This window comes from Lissotriton vulgaris, chromosome 8 (assembly GCF_964263255.1).
Source record: "Lissotriton vulgaris chromosome 8, aLisVul1.2, whole genome shotgun sequence".
Taxonomy (NCBI): Eukaryota; Metazoa; Chordata; class Amphibia; order Caudata; family Salamandridae; genus Lissotriton; species Lissotriton vulgaris.
This window is the reverse complement of record NC_141696.1, coordinates 524,692,632-524,699,667: the sequence shown is the minus strand read 5'-3', so window position 1 is coordinate 524,699,667 and position 7,036 is coordinate 524,692,632.

The window sequence follows — 7,036 nt, the reverse complement described above, 5'->3', positions numbered from 1 at the left end:
ACGGCTGAAATGCCAGAAACCGGTCCCCGGTAGCTTGTCTCCTTTCTGGTAAAGAATTGGCTTGGTAGTTTAGTCTGCCCTGTTCCCATGATGCACTGGGACAGGGACAGACTGATTTGCATATAGCCAGGTTCTGAGCTGGGATGGGGCAGTGAGATAAATAACGGTGATGGATCAAGCCCTGATCTTTGGACTGGGTAAGAGTGGGCTGCTCAATTCAGACACTCTGTTCATCACCACCCCCTTTTGTAAATCGATTTTGGCCACTATAGGTGTGGCAGGGTATACTCAGACATGAGTCCCTTTCTCACTGCTCCATCAGGATTCAAGCAAGCCGGGCCGAAGACGGCTGAAATGCCAGAAACCGGTCCCCGGTAGCTTGTCTCCTTTCTGGTAAAGAATTGGCTTTGTAGTTTAGTCTGCCCTGTTCCCATGATGCACTGGGCCAGGGACAGACTGATTTGCATATAGCCAGGTTCTGAGCTGGGATGGGGCAGTGAGATAAATAACGGTGATGGATCAAGCCCTGATCTTTGGACTGGGTAAGAGTGGTCTGCTCAATTCAGACACTCTGTTCATCACCACCCCCTTTTGTAAATCGAGTTTGTTATGAGAAGGCAGAAGTCTTGCGGCTCCCGCCCTCCAATAGCAAACTCAGTTTCCAATTTGAAAGACAGAACAGTGAAATGGGTTCTCACTTTCAAACTCCAAACAAGATTGCATTTCCACATGCAAGTTAGCATCTCCCCATATGTAAAAGCAATGCCGGCTCCCGCAGAACACAGGAAGCCCGCCGGACCGTGGGGGCATAGTGGCTCCCCTCACGGTCCCCTACATTTTTTATAACACCCGGGGGATACAATCCCCAGGAATATTCGAAAGTTCTGATAGGGGCTATTTTTTTACGGAAAAAGTCAAAGTTGCGCACCCAGCTCAGTGCGGCCCCCTTCTGTGTACGCCCTGGATGCACGACTCATAATCTGTAGGGTGTGCAACTCCAGCACCTTTGGTGCACAACTTCTACGTATTTGGGAGCCGGCATTACTTTTACACAGCAGGAACTACTAACATGCAGCTCCCCATGTAGAAAAGCAATCTGCTTTAGATTTTGAAAGAGAAAACATATTTCCTTGCTATGGGAGGATGGGATGGGCACCCCGGGACACTGCAAAATTCGGCCCTCCCACAATACATAAAGCCCCGGGCAATGGTGGTCCCCGGGGCTTTGGAGAGCGTACCATTTTACCGTAAAAAAATAGCCCCTATCACTATTTTTTATTATCCCAGTGGACCCCAACCCCCAGGGGCTTACATAAACCGTAGTGGACCGTAGGGGGAGCCCCAATGCCCCCACGGTCCCAGCCGGGTCCCCGCGTCCTTTGTGAGCCAGCATTGCTTGTCCTCAGGGAGAGCAGCTAACATGCTGGTCCCCCTTACGAAAAGCAATCCTCTTTCCTATTCGGAAGAGAGAGCAGTTTTATCTGCTCTCTCTTCCTAAAAGAAAAGCAGTTTGCAATCACACGGTGGGATCCTCGAGGCTCCCACCCTGTCATTGCAAACGGCAGTGTCCCGGGGGTGGGCCCCCCGGGACACTGCAGGAGCTGGCCCTGTGGGGTGGCGGTCCCCGGGGCTGAAGGGACCTCAGAGCCCCCCCAAATAATGTTTTAAAGTCTGGGGGCGGTGGTTCCCGGGGCTGGGGGGGCCTAAGAGCCCCCCACACATATACATTTACATTTATTGCGGGGCCGTGAGCCCCCCTGCACATATATTTTTAAAAAATGGCCCATCGATGGCGGTCCCCAGGGCCGAAGGGACCTCAGAGCCCCACTCAATTAATGCTTTAAAGCCCCGGGGTGGTGGTCCCCGGGGCTGGAGGGACCTAAGAGAACCCACACACATATACATTTACATTTACTGCGGGCTGTGAGTGCCTGCACATATATTTAAATAAAGCACCAGGGTGGTGGTACCCAGGGCTGGGGGGCCCCTCTGGGCCCCCATTATAATAAACTACATTGCCCCAGAAACTTGCCCCCCCCGGGGCTAATTAGCACTAAAGTGTGCTTCTGTTTTTTTTTCCCACGCAATACCCTTATCCTACGCGCATCCCGCAATTTCAAAAAATATATATAAATTTGGGGGCCTTGGAGGTCCTTGTGGGACCCCCTGAGCAGGCCTAGGGGGTCAGGGAGTTTCTACCCTGCCCCTTTTGCGCACTTGTTATTCTGTTTTCTTGTGCGTCGGTTCTACCGAGACACAAGATGGCTGCCAACACTTCCTGTTGACAGCCAATTAGCATGCTCGTAAGGGTACCCGAATAATCCTCGGACGATACGCGTACCGTACTTCGTCCATAGATATATCTATGATTTTACTTTTGATTTTTCTCAAGAACTACTGCACGGATTTACACCATTTAACAAAAAGCGTGATTTGCGAACCAAACTCTACCTTTTTGCAAAATTTGGTGTAATTCCATTCAGCAGTTCAGGCTGTAGCCGCGCTTAAAGGTCCCCATGGAAAATTGCATGGGGAAAACACATTTTGGGACCCCCTTCTTTCTCGGCCCCCGCTTCATGAATCACCCCAAAACTTTCAGGGAAGGAGCAGAGCTGAGCAGGCCATCTTCTTGGAGAATTTTGCGAAGATTCGTCGACCGGCGCCAAAGGTATTCCAAATAGAATGTTGCGGATTTCCTATGGAAACTAGGTCCTAACTATAACTACCTACTGGCGACCGCCAGTAGGTAATATATATATATATATATATATATATACATTCACTGAAAAAACCATAGGTTATAGACCATATATAGTTACGGATTAGCATTTACAAAACCTTAATTTACTCGCACAAAACCATAGAAATTCGCATATATAGTTAGTTGCAATAACTATATATCGCGCACTCGCAATCCACTGCTGATGATGTCACATATTACATCATTCATGACATGGTCAGTGACATCACTGATGACATCACTGATGACATCTCAAATGACATCACTGATGACATCTCAAATGACATCACTGATGACATCACTGATGACATCTAAAATGGCATCACTGATGATATCACTGATGACATCTCATTTGACATTACTGATCACATCACTGATGACATCATTCATGTGATAATACGATGAACCTCTTCAGACTCTAATATAACCTTAGATACACTCAGTGTAAACAGACACTCACAGACTGTCACTCATCCATGGAGTTACTCACACACCTAGTCAGTCATTCAAAGAATCAATCACACCTCCATTTCCTCAACTATACAGTTATACACACCTTACTTATTCAAACATATACTAACACATATTTACTCTTTTATACAATCCTTGATTGAAGTTCACAATGATCCATTTAGCCACTCACACATTCACTGGCTCTTATGCACAGTTATTTATATATGTCAACTCTCACATGTACTGTGTTTTACATATGTACTTACTTTGACATGTAGCACTGAGAAATCCATTCACTCACCAATACACTCATGCACACAGTCAACCGCCCATACAGCTGTTTCCACATGTACTTTTAAACCCATACATCTAGTGAATCAACTGCTCACACATCTATGCACAGAGTCACACACCTCCCAGCCACCCACACACACACTCAGTCTCCCATACAAATACTTGGGCAACCAATCAATAACCCATATGGTTACTCATATAGCTACTGATCAACACATGCAGCAGTTTACAGAACAGATATAATGATGCACAAATTAAGACAGTTTAGTCACTAACCCATGCACTCAGTGAGACTCATTTAATCACTCTCTCATACAGTCAGTCATGCACCTACTAAATGCTTCATCCAGACACTTATACATCCACTCATTCTTTAATATGTAAGACATATTTTAACTTTACAGAAACATACAGTCACTGGATAATGTCATCAGTGATGTCATCAGTGATGTCACTGACCATGTCATGAATGATGTAATATGTGACATCATCAGCAGTGGATTGCGGGTGCGCGATATATAGTTATTGCAACTAACTATATATGCGAATTTCTATGGTTTTGTGCGAGTAAATTAAGGTTTTGTAAATGCTAATCCGTAACTATATATGGTCTATAACCTATGGTTTTTTAAGTGAATTTTCAAGGTTTTGTAAATGCTAATCCCTAACTATATATGGTCTATAACCTATGGTTTTTTCAGTGAATTTCATTGGTTTTTTAAAAGCTAATATCTATAGCTGTAAAATATATTCTTATTCTAATTCACAAATATATTTTATATATTTTTGTATTTTATTTTTTTAATTCAATTTATATTCTAGTTTAAATTATATTTTCTTGTTTCGCTGCCATTCCGCGAACCGGTAAACGTTCCGTTAGTGCAAGTACTGCGTTAGAAAGCCACATCGTGACGCGTCGCGTAAACGCAACGTATCGCATTACTACGTAATGCCCCTTATGACGTGCTGCGTTAGCGCACCCGGAAGCGTTTTGGAACGCGAACCAAGGCGCGAAACGCAAAGCCCCGGAAACGATCCGAGGCGCGGCGCGGAACGCGTAACGTAAGCATAACAGGTCATGTGACTAGTTCATAAAACTTTTCATTGGTTCATTTTACTTTTAGTTTCCGAATGATGGAACGCTTGATCATATGACGTAAAATAAACACTTTTCATTGGTTTAGAAAATTTTTTTTTCCCAAATGATGAAAGTCCCACCTTTTTTCCTCACTCCGACTTTCATTTTTATGAGAGAAAGACCTGTTTTTGCTTGCTTAGACATGGCATTTGTATTAGCTGCAGCTGGTGGATCCCCACCACCTCCACCACCACCAAAGAAGAGAGGACCAACTAGCCAGGTCATCTTCCAACAAGAGGAAGAAGAAGAGGAAGACGAGGAACAGGAGCAAGGGACAAGGCCGTTTTTGAAAGAAATGCCAAGGACGTCCCATGTTAAAGTTAATTTTATCTGGCAATTTTTTTCTTTACCTCCTCATGAAAAGAAAGTAAATGCCAGGTACGTTACCTGCCTCATCTGCCATGATAAACTCTCCAGAGGGACCGAGAAAAAATATAGCTATGGTAATTATACCATGCATCGACACATGGAGAGGTGGCACCCTCTTAATTATAGTGCTGCACAACTTAAAGATTTGGTGGATAACCCCCGACCGGTCAAAACATCCACCAATGACCTAGCAATAACTGAATCAGAGGCAAGGGAAACGGTCCCAAATCTCCAAAAGAACTTTGGGCAGATGAGATTGACATGTCTAGCTTGTGGAAAATTAATTTCATGTGGAGAGAGGAGTATTACTCTAATAAATCGAGCATATGAAAATCATCAATGTCCAAAACGTCCAAGAAAGTAATTTTTTTTTTTTGTTGCTCCTGTTGAGCCCTTTGAAGTGAATCATTTTTGTTTCCCCTTCCTCCAAAAAAACACAAAAAAAATATAAAACATCAAAAATAATTAAAAAAAAGTTCTTTTCAGAACTACCTTCCCTTTTTAAAAAAATTGCTAGAATGTTTAGCACTCTAGCATCCTCTATTTCTTTTGATACGCTTCCCGGTTAGCGTTCCGGTATGCGAACCGGAAGCGAACTAAAAAAAAATAATTTTTTTAAAAAGAAGAGTAAGTAAACAGAGAGTAATGTGAAAAGAAAGACAAATAGAGGGAGTAACACACAGTTACTGTTGAAAGAGGGACTGATAAAAGAAGTGAAAAGAGTAGTATAAATGAGTAATAGAAAAAGAAATGAAGGAAGTAGCAAAGGCAGGAAACTAAGGGTTAAAGAAATGAAGCAGTGGAACTAATAAAACTTAAATCTGATAGACATGTAACGTAAAGAGTACTAAACACTTACCTTATAATTGTCATTACCGTACTGAATTATCATTTTTTTACTTTTAATCTGTGTAAGAAAGAAGAATTTTTTTTTAATTAATACAAGGTGGTAAAAAAAGTTTGAGCATGAGACAAAATGAATACATATTATAAATCACAATTCAAAGTAGAAAATTAATTAAACATATTTAATGGTTTATTTTTGCTGTTATCAGAAAATATCAAATTTCACTGAAAACAGTGAGTTGAAGGTATTCATCATATAACAGCGGGGAAAAAAAACACAATCAAAATGATTGTGTTTAAAAAAAACAAATAATATAACTAAGCAGAAATAAGAACTCCTCCAAAGTAACTTACTTTCTATGACGTCAAAGGATGTCCTATGAACAGTTTATACTCTGTTGTGCTGTTACTATTTTCTGCCCGCCACTTTCTGAAAGATAAACTCCATTGTTTTAAGAAACTGAGACATACAAAGCAATTTAAAACAGCACACTAAGTTACAGCAACACCTAGAAACATTATAGTCCAAATACCTACCCTAAATTCTGACTTCAAAAATCAAGTCAAAAGGCAACATTGAGTAGGAGTATTGAGTAATGTTTGCTGAAAGACTAGCCTTTTTTAAATTTCAAATAAGCTGTGTAATATCCAGATGTTGTCAAAGGACCAGCATATTATATAATAGCTGCAGTTGCAATTGTTCTTCCTGAAATCGATGACTGTGTAGCCCAAAAATTTTTAATTAGACTTAACAACTTTTTTTCATCCAGTTTATGTAGTTCAAATTGTAAAATGACATTTCACCCATAAGTTTCTATAAAAAATATAGACAGCATTGCAGACTTACATTTCCTCTACTCCTTATTTTGATCTGCTGCTTGACTTAGCTTATAAACACAAACAGTTTTCGCTCTGTACTACAATTATCCACAAGGCCATATAGAGTAGGAGCCATTAGAACCTCTGGAAATTCCTCTAAACAAATCCCAAGCTACCTTTCCTAAAATGTTGGTTGTAAGAACACCAGGTAAGAATTTTGAAGGTGGAAAGGCAATCTTTTTTTGAAAGTTAAAACAGAATCATTGCAGAATGACCAGCCGTTTCCAGATTTTAAATAAGCTGTATAATGTCCTGAATTAGTTGAAGGACCGTTATGATATATAATTGCAGTAGTTATAAAAGTCCTTCCTGATATT